This window comes from Amia ocellicauda, chromosome 5 (assembly GCF_036373705.1).
Source record: "Amia ocellicauda isolate fAmiCal2 chromosome 5, fAmiCal2.hap1, whole genome shotgun sequence".
Classification (NCBI taxonomy): Eukaryota; Metazoa; Chordata; class Actinopteri; order Amiiformes; family Amiidae; genus Amia; species Amia ocellicauda.
Window position 1 is genome coordinate 30,252,733 of NC_089854.1, and position 12,136 is coordinate 30,264,868.

Consider the following 12,136-nt stretch of genomic DNA (forward strand, 5'->3'; position numbering starts at 1 on the left):
AATAAACTGAATAAAGACAACTTTAGCGGTCATACACTATCATGTTAGAACAATCTTATCCTTTTTCTGCCCCCTCCTTGAAATGTTCATGACATTGTTCATAAAACAATCCAAGTGAGGGACTTTTCAAAGGTAAGGACTCGGAAATGACCCACCCCCTATTACAAAATGAAGTCAAAATCCAAGATTGATAGAAAGCAATTAGAGACAGAAGATCAAAGCTACAGGCAAGAGGGCAAACCATAAATGCAGAAAGCAGAGATGAGAGGAGGGGTGGGGAGTGGTGTGGTGTGGTGTGGTGTGGTGGTGTGTGCCAAGGATGTTTCTGATGCCTATAACCTCAATCTGACAAAATCTTCCTAGGTCAGGAGCTCCTACTGTCATCACCGTGTTTAGGTTTGGAAACACACAAGCTCTAATTCCTGACTTTGATCTTCTTTTAAAGCAAAACTCATCATCGCGTCTATGGAAAATGTAAATTGAAATCACCCTTTTTAGGTCTTTTGAACAACAGGTTTTAGTCATGTATGGAAAAATGAAACCAACAAACAAAAACAAACAAATAAAAAATAGAGAAATATTACATTTTGTTCTATTGTAGTTCTTTAGCTAAGCTTCAGAATGATTATTTCTTCTGTATTTTTTATGTACACAGCACAACAATGAAGGCTCACATGCACGTCAAGTGCAGCACTGTAATCCAGCTACTTGTGTTATCCACTATCAAGAAATCACCATTATATAACACCATACTATTTATTTGTATTATACACTCACCTAAAGGATTATTAGGAACACCATACTAATACTGTGTTTGACCCCCTTTCCCCTTCAGAACTGCCTTAATTCTACGTGGCATTGATTCAACAAGGTGCTGAAAGCATTCTTTAGAAATGTTGGCCCATATTGATAGGATAGCATCTTGCAGTTGATAGAGATTTGTGGGATGCACATCCAGGGCACGAAGCTCTCGTTCCACCACATCCCAAAGATGCTCTATTGGGTTGAGATCTGGTGACTGTGGGGGCCAATTTAGTACAGTGAACTCATTGTCATGTTCAAGAAACCAATTTGAAATGATTCGACCTTTGTGACATGGTGCATTATCCTGGAAGTAGCCATCAGAGGATGGGTACATGGTGGTCATAAAGGGATGGACATGGTCAGAAACAATGCTCAGGTAGGCCGTGGCATTTAAACGATGCCCAATTGGCACTAAGGGGCCTAAAGTGTGCCAAGAAAACATCCCCCACACCATTACACCACCACCACCAGCCTGCACAGTGGTAACAAGGCATGATGGATCCATGTTCTCATTCTGTTTACGCCAAATTCTGACTCTACCATCTGAATGTCTCAACAGAAATCGAGACTCATCAGACCAGGCAACATTTTTCCAGTCTTCAACTGTCCAATTTTGGTGAGCTTGTGCAAATTGTAGCCTCTTTTTCCTATTTGTAGTGGAGATGAGTGGTACCCGGTGGGGTCTTCTGCTGTTGTAGCCCATCCGCCTCAAGGTTGTACGTGTTGTGGCTTCACAAATGCTTTGCTGCATACCTCGGTTGTAACGAGTGGTTATTTCAGTCAAAGTTGCTCTTCTATCAGCTTGAATCAGTCGGCACATTCTCCTCTGACCTCTAACATCAACAAGGCATTTTCGCCCACAGGACTGCCGCATACTGGATGTTTTTCCCTTTTCACACCATTCTTTGTAAACCCTAGAATAGGTTGTGCGTGAAAATCCCAGTAACTGAGCAGATTGTGAAATACTCAGACCGGCCCGTCTGGCACCAACAACCATGCCACGCTCAAAATTGCTTAAATCACCTTTCTTTCCCATTCAGACATTCAGTTTGGAGTTCAGGAGATTGTCTTGACCAGGACCACACCCCTAAATGCATTGAAGCAACTGCCATGTGATTGGTTGGTTAGATAATTGCATTAATGAGAAATTGAACAGGTGTTCCTAATAATCCTTTAGGTGAGTGTAGAAAATATATATGCATAGGTACGGTGTATGTATTGATTTAATCATAAAAAATGACCCATCAGATAGTTAAACTGCACGGCATATAAATAGTACATGAAAGGCGACAAAAACAAATCCAGTAAAACAAACACTGAGCTCCTTTCAAAATCCTTGCTCTTGAGCAAATGTTAGTTGAAGCCAGTCCTTTGTTTGGATTTGGGTTTTAGTTTTAAAAATAAAACAAAATAAAACTTAAGGTCATTTCAATGATAGTCATGACAAACTGGCTTTGAGATTGTTGTTATCTGTGGAACTGTGCTCAAGTTAGATAAACTTACCAAGGACTTTTGACTTTGTCACATTTACACTGCATGACGGCGTCCTGTCCCTGACACCTCCCTAGTCTCGTTTACCAAACACTCTAAACCACTGCCTGGGCCTTCTCCAGAGATGGATCTGTACCACAGGCAAAAAGATGAAACATGTCGGAATCATTAATGACTCGTGACAAAAGATTTGCAGAACAGCAGTAAAAACTGAGCACATAAATATGACAGGACATAAAAATAAAAATAGTATTTTTATTCAAACACCACTGATTTAAAGAAAGTGTGAGAAGTCTGTAAAATTATAGTAAAAAGACCTCAATTCTACTTCTGATTATTTAAATATATGTGCATTGTGTTCATGATTGTCGGGAGAGTAATCCTTTACTTAATTTTTTCTGAAATCAGGTTTTTGCAATTCCCAATTATATTTCACTAACCTGTTTCCTAACCATTAGGACTATTGTGCATCCCTGGTTGTATGTCCCAGTTTTGTGAACCTATCCTCACCAGAAGAGACTTTCAACAACAATACTGCAAAACAAGCAATGTGGAAGTTTTCCAAACCCATTTTCAAACGTGTCAGTCATTGCAAGGCAAGATGTGAGCAATCCTGTTTTTGTCTTCAATCGCACAAGTTACACGTCGGGTTCCAAAATTGAAAATGAAAATCATCTTAACTAAAGCACATGGTGAAAGTGGTCCCAAAAAATTTAATGTTATCAGGATTTCACCTCTCATTGATATATATTCTCAATCACAGCAAGATTAAAACAGCTCTGACATAAAGTTCACCTGCATCTTCAGTCTTACTATCTACACAAAGCCAAAACAAAAGGGACACATTTGTGGGGAGTCGAGTGATGTACAGTATGTCTATGCTTATGAGTGCCGAAACCCTAAAGGCATTTGGTCCCTTATCTTGAATAAATGTATTCTACTGTAGAATTGAAGTGCGTTTTGAATGCACAGGGCATTCATATTTGGAAACAAAAACAGTAATTCTCAAACTTTCAAGAGCAAAGCAGTTTGGAACATTCAATCAAATCTTTCTGCAGGTTGAAGGGTGTTGACTTTTCCAATACACAAAGGAGACCTCCAGAATAAATTAACTAGCATGGACTACAACTTACAAACTTTTCACAGTCAGATGTAAGCAGCCTGATAAGCAGTCTCTAACACAAATTAACATATTGTAGTAAAATCTACTTTTGCAGTTTGATTTGTAGAAGGACAATCACAGGCTTTACAATGTTATTAGTCATAGAAATGCATATTTGTTGTCCCAATTGGAGAACAGCAAAAGTTGCATTGTTTTTACAGCAATACGATTGATGGAAAACATGTGGTTTTATATTTAGATTAGTAGTTGGTGATTATACTACCCCATCTATCCAACTGTATTTAATAAGATGCTTCACATATTATGCAGCATACATAAGCAACCTTTAGGCCTATTCTACAACATTTAATTAAGGTCATCCATCAATTTGCTTCCTTTAATTCCAATTAAATCTGAGAAAACAAAATCATTTAGGAATCCCCATGTTCACTACACCAAATTTATACATAAAGTATTTTTCTCCAGTTGCATCCTTTGTAAAGTAATGTAAGTCATTATCACGCTGACAAGCCTTTAAAGCTAAAATTATATAACTATCCCAAGGGGTTCAAAAAAAAAAAAGGAATCTCACTAGGTATGTAAATTACTCTAGATGACAGACATGTTTAAGTTGCAACTTGTCCTCAGTAAGATGTGCATGTCCTAGCATTTGCAGCTACACCTAAGGAGTGACATTTTACATGGCTGAAAATATATGCACATAGAAATAAAGTACATTAAAGACATGCCAAAGATTATCTGTGAGGCTTTTTAGTCATGGCTTAGAAACTTGACAAGATAACGGAGAGAGCTGGACGGGACAATTAATAATTGAAAAATATAAAATCCAGTGTGTTTACCTTAAATAACACTGACAGTATTGATCAGCAAAGTAATTAAATAAAAAAAAATGAATTAAAAATATATATATATTAGTATAGGCAATGTTTTGGCCATTGAACTCTGGGAAGCCATTTTGGCTGGACTAATCAATAAGCAATCAAGAAAACACTAAATTAAAAATTAAAAATAAAGGGCAAGATGAACATAAATAAGACATTAATAATGTTGAAAACAGTGCACAATGGTATGATATCGTGAAAAACAAAACTATAAATTCATAATTTAGTAGCATAAATAGTTGCAGGTGCTTAAATATGGAAATATGGAAATTCAGCCTGGACAAAATCCATCATTCTCTGTCCAGCTCAGAGAGCAAAGGTTAGGAAACACTTTTCAACTGGGCTGAGAAGAAACTATTTCCTAACTCTGAGACCAGCCTGTCTTGGCCTATCAGTGAAAGAAAAAAAAGGCAGTTGTTTTGAGGGCTGCTCTCTTGTGGCAATGTAAACCATGGCATTCAAAAATGCACTAGTGCCATACATTTGGTTGTGTCTGTCAGGTTGTTTTTCAAAATGGGTACGATGCCTTTACTTCATTTCTGGGAATTAGGTTTTGCCTTAACAGTCTGAATTGTCCTTTTGCTTGTTGTCATGTACTGAAGTAACCTTTCATCAGCTTGTCTTGAGCAAGTTTTAGGATCTATCTCTGCCATAAACAATGTCAGATCAGATTAAAGCACATAACAGACCACAGGGTCTCTTTAATCGGGATTACAGTTTTAAGAGGGTAAAGAAATAGTTTCACCTTAATTGACTCCTTCCTTCTACATTTTTTATGTCAGCAGCCATGTACTCAGCTATAATAAGCCTCACTTCAAACATTCACTAAAAATGGTTCAGAGAGGGAAAAAAGTAACCTAATCAAAGTCCTCTTACAATACAGTGAAAATGTATTTTTAAGATTAAAGGCAATCAGTTTAACAGTCACAAATGCCCCATATTCCTAATATCTACATGCATATCACAGGATTAGCAACTGCATATCCCATGGGCTTCCTCCAAGTCCTGCTGCTGGTCACATGTATAGCTGTTAAGGTCAGGGTCAGCGTATTCTTTCATTAGAAAGTTGTGGTCATGTTTGTGAAGTGTTACCACTGTTACCAAGACGTAATTCACCAAAGCGGATCTTTATCTACTGTGATGTATTGCTTTTATAGTGTGCCACACCATGGTACACAAACTCAAGGATTCTAAAGTAATCTTGGAGGAGATGTCAAACAACACAAGCAAGTGCTTACATCACAAACGTGAAATTGTGATTAACACTCATATGACGACGCATATGTGTGTAAATCATTTAAAAATGGGCAGTCTGCTTTGTAAGGTTACCACCCTGTGACAAAACACATGTTCAGTGTATGTGCTTTAAGACTGAAAGACTCTTAAAAATGTCAATATTAATAACCTAAGTCCTTATCAAAGTGTTACACTCTTATGTTTACCTACTAAGGGGTTTCTGACAAAACTACATATTGTACCAGGAAAATACCAGAGCTGGGGCCTCCCTCACATGACCTATACAATAAACCCTGTACACTGGGTATAAAAACAGTTCTTGTACAACCTATGTCAACATCAGAGTGTCACAAGATTATGCACTTTTAGCTCTTATATGTTCAAAATATATTGTACTTAGGTTAGAGATTTCCTTTGTTTGTAACAGAAATGAACATAAAAGAAGAACAAACTTAATACATATTATGAAAGGTAGTTAATTAACTTGGCATTCCTCAAATGCATCCTTGCATGAGCGTTACAGTTAACCAGGTTTTGTTTTAGAGTGAGTCCTTGAAGGCCACAAATCTTATATTTTAAATTACTCTTTAAATTGAAGGATAAAATTGGGGCAATTCCATTGAAATAATTGAGCTGAGGGGGAATGTATTATTATTATTATTATTACAATTATTATTGTTGTTGTAGTTGTTACCATAACAAGTATTAAAGTTATTTATCTGACATATAGACTGCACTACATAAGTAACACCACCAATATTTAAATCAAGTATAAGCTAGTGAGGTAAACTAAGAATAACAAAAGATTAAATTGCGTACAGGTGTAAACTTTACAGAGGCTTCTTACATTACTACAGTATACAGTCTTTTGTGCATGTTTTTTTGAACATCAAAAATCCCACTCTACTAAAAATCATAAATGTACCATGATAATATATTTAACAAAAACTGAAAGACATTTATCTTGAGCACTGCAAAAATGTGTCAAACCTTTAACCGGTCTTGGGATGTCAGGCCCACAGTACACAAATACCAACAGAAGACACACACACACATTATATATAAATACATTCTTTGTGTTTGTGTGGGGGGCTGTATTTGACATATTAGTTCCAGGGAATATATGGGTCATTGAATAGGACTCTGTGTGCAGGATATAGTCCTGAGGCCTGGAGCTTCCCTTGGTTGTCTGGGATGATTGAATTAGGACAGGAAGCCCATGTACTGCTGCCTCAGCCGTTGGAACCATTTCATTCCCAGGGAAAGGAGGTGGGTCTGTGAGCTGGCGCAGTCCTAAGCCGATCTTCCCTGGCACATCGCCTGGCATTTATGAGATACGCCCTAGTTGGGGGAAGCAGTTGGAACCAGTCAGGTCATGGAGAAGCTGTTCTCTTTCCGATTAGAAGAGAATGACGGAGAAGGTCATTAAGTTGGAATTAAGTTAAATTAATGATGGCCTGATTGGAGCTTGGGCTGGTGAGGTATCTAATGCTGCCATCAGCTCTCCCACAGTGAACCCCAACAAATGCTTGCTTATTTTTGTAAAGGGGTGTGAACGGGTCCTTTAGTTTGGTGTTATGAAATATAGTCACGCGGAACAACTGCCTTCATGCACCATTGCACAGCACAGGATTTCCACTTAGGAGGATACAGCACACAAATTGTATCAATAGATGTGGAAACAGCTTTCATAAAGTGAAAATAAACTTGAAAATAAGAATAAAAAATGTTCCTGTTTGTTTAGGCATTCAGTTTGTCAAATTCCACAAACTAAGTGGGAAACTCTTTGTGGTGAGGACTTGGACTGAGGAATGTTACTAGAAACAACTACCAAAACGAACCGTGAATCACGTGGGTGGGTGCTAAGATCTACAAATGTTTAACTGCCGCCTGAGGCCATCTACAAATACTATATATTTGGATTTTTCCAAAACATTTCCTTCAAATACATAAGAACAGCAAGTGCTAAACTGATATCTCCTGTGTTTTAACATTCAAGTGACAATGACAGCAGAAGTATAACAAATTCAAATAATTAAATGCAACCGCCCCACCTGTGAGTCCACATTGTTGACATAAGAAGCGCACCCTTCATTTATAATCAATATTATTCTGCAATACATTTTGTTTATTAAATATTGTGCATTGAACTACACTTAATTATCTAAATCACTGCATTTATACAACATGAGGTTTTCTGAAAATGAATGCACTCACAAAACTGAATTGGTTCTCTGCTTTGCATTACATGCCACGTAAAGTTATAACCCACATCTTTTGTACGCCACTGGCATGCAGAATTAGGCTGCTCAGAAATGAATGCCAGTTTGCAAACATGCAGCACAATCAGAATATGTGTTCTGAAAACTGTTTACATGGACATTTCTCTGACCAGTTTTCTGTGTTGTCTGAAAAAAATACTGAAAAAATATTTTGACAAGCATGTTAACATGACGTTTCATATCTGAATTAATCATTGGAAATCAGAATTCTCATGCACATATAAACACAGTCCCTTTCATAACTGTTCAATCAAGTTAATTATTTTCTATAGTGAATTAGTGTTCAAAGTCGAACAAGAAATTGAAATAAGTATAGATTAATTATAAATAGTTATGCAAGTAAGTGAACTGCAGAATGACCTTTACAAATGAAGTAGGCAAATGCAACCCAATGTCTACTAAAGAAAGCAATTTTATGAGTCATACATTTTAATATTTAGTACCTCTGAAACAGGGAGTTAACAAAATGGCTTAGTGTCTCATTTACTTGACAGAAGCAGCAAAATCTTAATTGTAAAGCTCTTAGGGTCTGATTTGCGCTTCCTTAGCTGTTGAGAATTATGCTTAGTGTACAGGTCCACAACACAATTCACAGGGTTTATCATACGCTGAGAGGACAACTTTACTATTAATCTTGCAGCTGTGATGCAGCTCCCCCACCCCTCCTCAGACTCTGTAGGGAAAATGAAATCCCCGATTGAAAACTATTATTATAATGTAGAGATAGTGTGAATATATGTATCAGCATTACTGTTGTTGATATTCCTACTAAGAATAGTAACGATCATTAAGTATTTCTGCTGTACTGTTCAAAAGCTTGGTCAAGATGTTTCAAAATTATAATGCCCCCAAAATAACATTACACACACCTCAATTGTTTCCCTCTCACTGTATAAACATCAGCACTCCAAACTAATGTTAAATACACTTGAAAGGTACTGAAATGTAATCTGTTAGTAAATCACATTAGATTCCCTGAGGATTTGAGCTTTGTGTTGATTTGAGTTTGTGAAAGCAGACCAATGTGTATATTATTATGTTTTACAGCAGGATGTAACCTAAGACAAATTAGCTAACCCCACTAAATTAACTTTTTGTGTATCGGTAGTACCCTTATCGCTTGAAATTCACATGATCAGCTTCTCCACATCGCATTTGTTGTTGTTGTTAGAGAATAGTGATAGCATTAATCAAAAGCATCTCAAAAATGAAAGCTGTGAATATATCTGTACTGGTAAACGTTTCAAGATCTTTTTTTCTCTTACTTTTTGGCTTTCAAAAAGAGTACCAGTAATCCCCATCTGTCTATGCTATTACTTCTCTGTGCTCTAAAAGTTTCCACATCACAAATCTCTTCATTCAGTCTAAAAGGATTTCAATTTGACCAGCTTGTGTAAAAACAACAGAACAGCAATCAAAAAACATTAAGATCACTTCTGATAGCTTTGTGTGTTTGTTTTTGATTTTGATTCTTCACGTTGCTTTCTCTCATTACCCAAAATAGCCTCCATGACACTTTGCTAAAGTTGAAGCAATCTTTCACAGAATGTAATTTTTTAAGTTTATGATTGGGGGGGGGTGGAGATGGAAATGGACATTCTGTATTAAAGTCTTACAGAAGTGTACTGCAAAGGTATTGTCACATTAAATCCCATTGCAGCACAGTGTAGTTGTACACAGTTGGTTTCAAATGGTTAGCCAAAGAGTAAATAATGATAATCTTCAGACAAAATTGATCTTTCAGAAAAATAGGGTGATGGGGCAATAACCTGAGAAAATATGGAGTTCCCCTTTAAATGGTGTGTGAATTTGGTAGAAATTAATTTGCTCCTTCATACGGAGGAAATTGTTAAAAGACGGTTAAAAATGTCTAATGTGTCTTTTCTGTTGACTGACAGCAGAATTTCTGTTGAATGTAGAACTATCAGTTACTGGTGTTGATGAGTTTTTACACAGTAAATTAAGCTGATTTTGTGTGTTAAGTCAGACATTTATATGAATACGTACTATAGAACAGAACATGTATTTTGACAGGTGGCTGGGCTCAAAATTACTCACATGAAAATATAAAATGTGTTTATTTAATTTAACCAGAAACCTCAGGAGACGGTCATCTCCTTCACAAGATGCTTATTTAAACAATACAAACAATACTTAAAATAAAATAAGCTACAGTCTTCAATATACATGGTACAAATTACAAGTTTTTAATTGGGACTATATTCTAAAATGGGTTTTACACAAATGTTCTCTACTTAGTTGTGGTATTAAAGGGCTCATGTCGCTTACTGGCAGCTCTTCACAAACATGGCAGAAGAACAAAGCTATGGAGAGAGTAATGATGAAGGTTTGGATTTTTCTAATACATATGGGAACTTCACACACCCCGATATCTTTTGCAGCTCCACTGGATCCACTTGGAAAAAATACTATAAAAAGATACATGTTGTTTTGTTATGATCTCCAGTGCAGGAGACACAGAGTCCTTTTCCCTCTTTTGTTTCCAGCCCTTTCTTCGGTTTCGCCCTATTTTTGTTGCTGCTAATTAGGCATGCATTATTAACAGTGAGAGCAGGGTCGTGTTTTATTGGTTTCCACCCAGTGATCACCAACTCTTTACAATGGTGTCTGTACTGTGACGACTGCAAACCTGTCCATCAATAGTAAAGTATCTGTCATATACATACACACACATACATACAAACACATATTCATATTAAACATATATATACACACAAATATCTTACACATTGCCGAGTGTGGGTGGTTTTGAAGGAAATTGAAAAATTACTATTATTATGATTACATTTTTTCAGTAGTGGGCCACATGACCAGAAATCCATGTGTGTGCGGGCCACATTCATTTTGTTACATGTTAACACTAAAGCACCACTGAACATCAAGTGTTTGTTACCGTGGCAGAAGACAAATCCTTCTTTTCCTTCAGTTTTCCACTGTGTTTCCTCTATTCAGGAAGTTATGACACGACACATCCTGAAACACTGGAAATGGCGCACATGCCAGCTTTGGATGTCCGACATTATTTGGAGAGTTCTACATTTTAAAGTCTTAAAAGTTACTTATATGATCGAATCAAAATGGAAAATCCTATATGCCCTACTTCTTCATTATAAACGACATGTAAAGACACATAAAACCATAATTTGAGGAATCGCTTTACTTCACCTTTAAGACATAGGAGTGTAGCCTAAAATTTGAATTAAATCAATAGATTAGTAGTCAAACATTTACACCAAAATTATATCCAGTTGGATCTTGAGAATAATTGCATTAGATTTCTAATTTACAAAAAATGAAAAACCTCAGGATGCAAGCAATGGAAATAAAATATACAGGTACACTACCTACAGTCATTGTATGTGAAACCCCATAATTTGCTCTTTTGGTCAAGTGAGAAAAACAAAAATAACAATAAGCAAGTTGCTTAAATGCACTGTATAAATAACACAAGTATTTGGATCCATTTCCAGTCTAGTTCTTGTGCAGGTGATTTCTTTGGGGATAGGACACCTTGAAATGCCCCCTGTCAAATGAGTTTGTTTGTTTGAGTTAATCTGACAACTCAATCATAAATTCAGGAAGTTATTGATTTATTTAGTTATTCTTTTTAATATTCCTGCCCTGTGTGCATAATTTGCAGAATCAACATGACCAGATGATAAACCAAAAAACCCCAAACAGTCAACACTGAACAGCTTGAAATCACTGCAGGCCACGCAGAGCACTGCGTGTCTTTCCCACTGGCAGATTGAATCAAGCTTATGTTCACTTCTTGCACTATGCCCTGTGAATACAGGTCTGCACGTACAGAACCGAGCTGAACTGAAGACTGCTTTCCTACCTGTAATGCAATCTGAAGTGAACCTATGATAATATGTACCCTCGGACTGAAAAATAACAGGTGCTGGAAGTCTCTGATGAGGGGGTGTCTCTGCAGCAGAGGTGGATCTTCTATTCTTGTTGTTTTTATTCACGACAAACAAAGTTCAAAAGCCCTCAGCTGTGTAAAATGAATGGAAAAATAAATAAATAAATAAACAAAACTAAACAAACTCTATAGTTCATACTTCAGGAAGCCAGGCATTGCAAAAGGGCAGGCAGTTAAGCTTTTTGTAAGGAAAACTATGGGGGAAAAAATGCAATCATTTCAACTGTCAGGCCGTTTTTCAGAATGTGACAAGTACAAACGAGCCTCCTTTCACAAGCAGTGTTTATTTTCGGTGTCCTTTTTGTTGAGTGGAATCTGGCTGCACTGATGTCTTGGGGAGAGAGGGGGCTGCAAATGTGCTCGGTGCTCC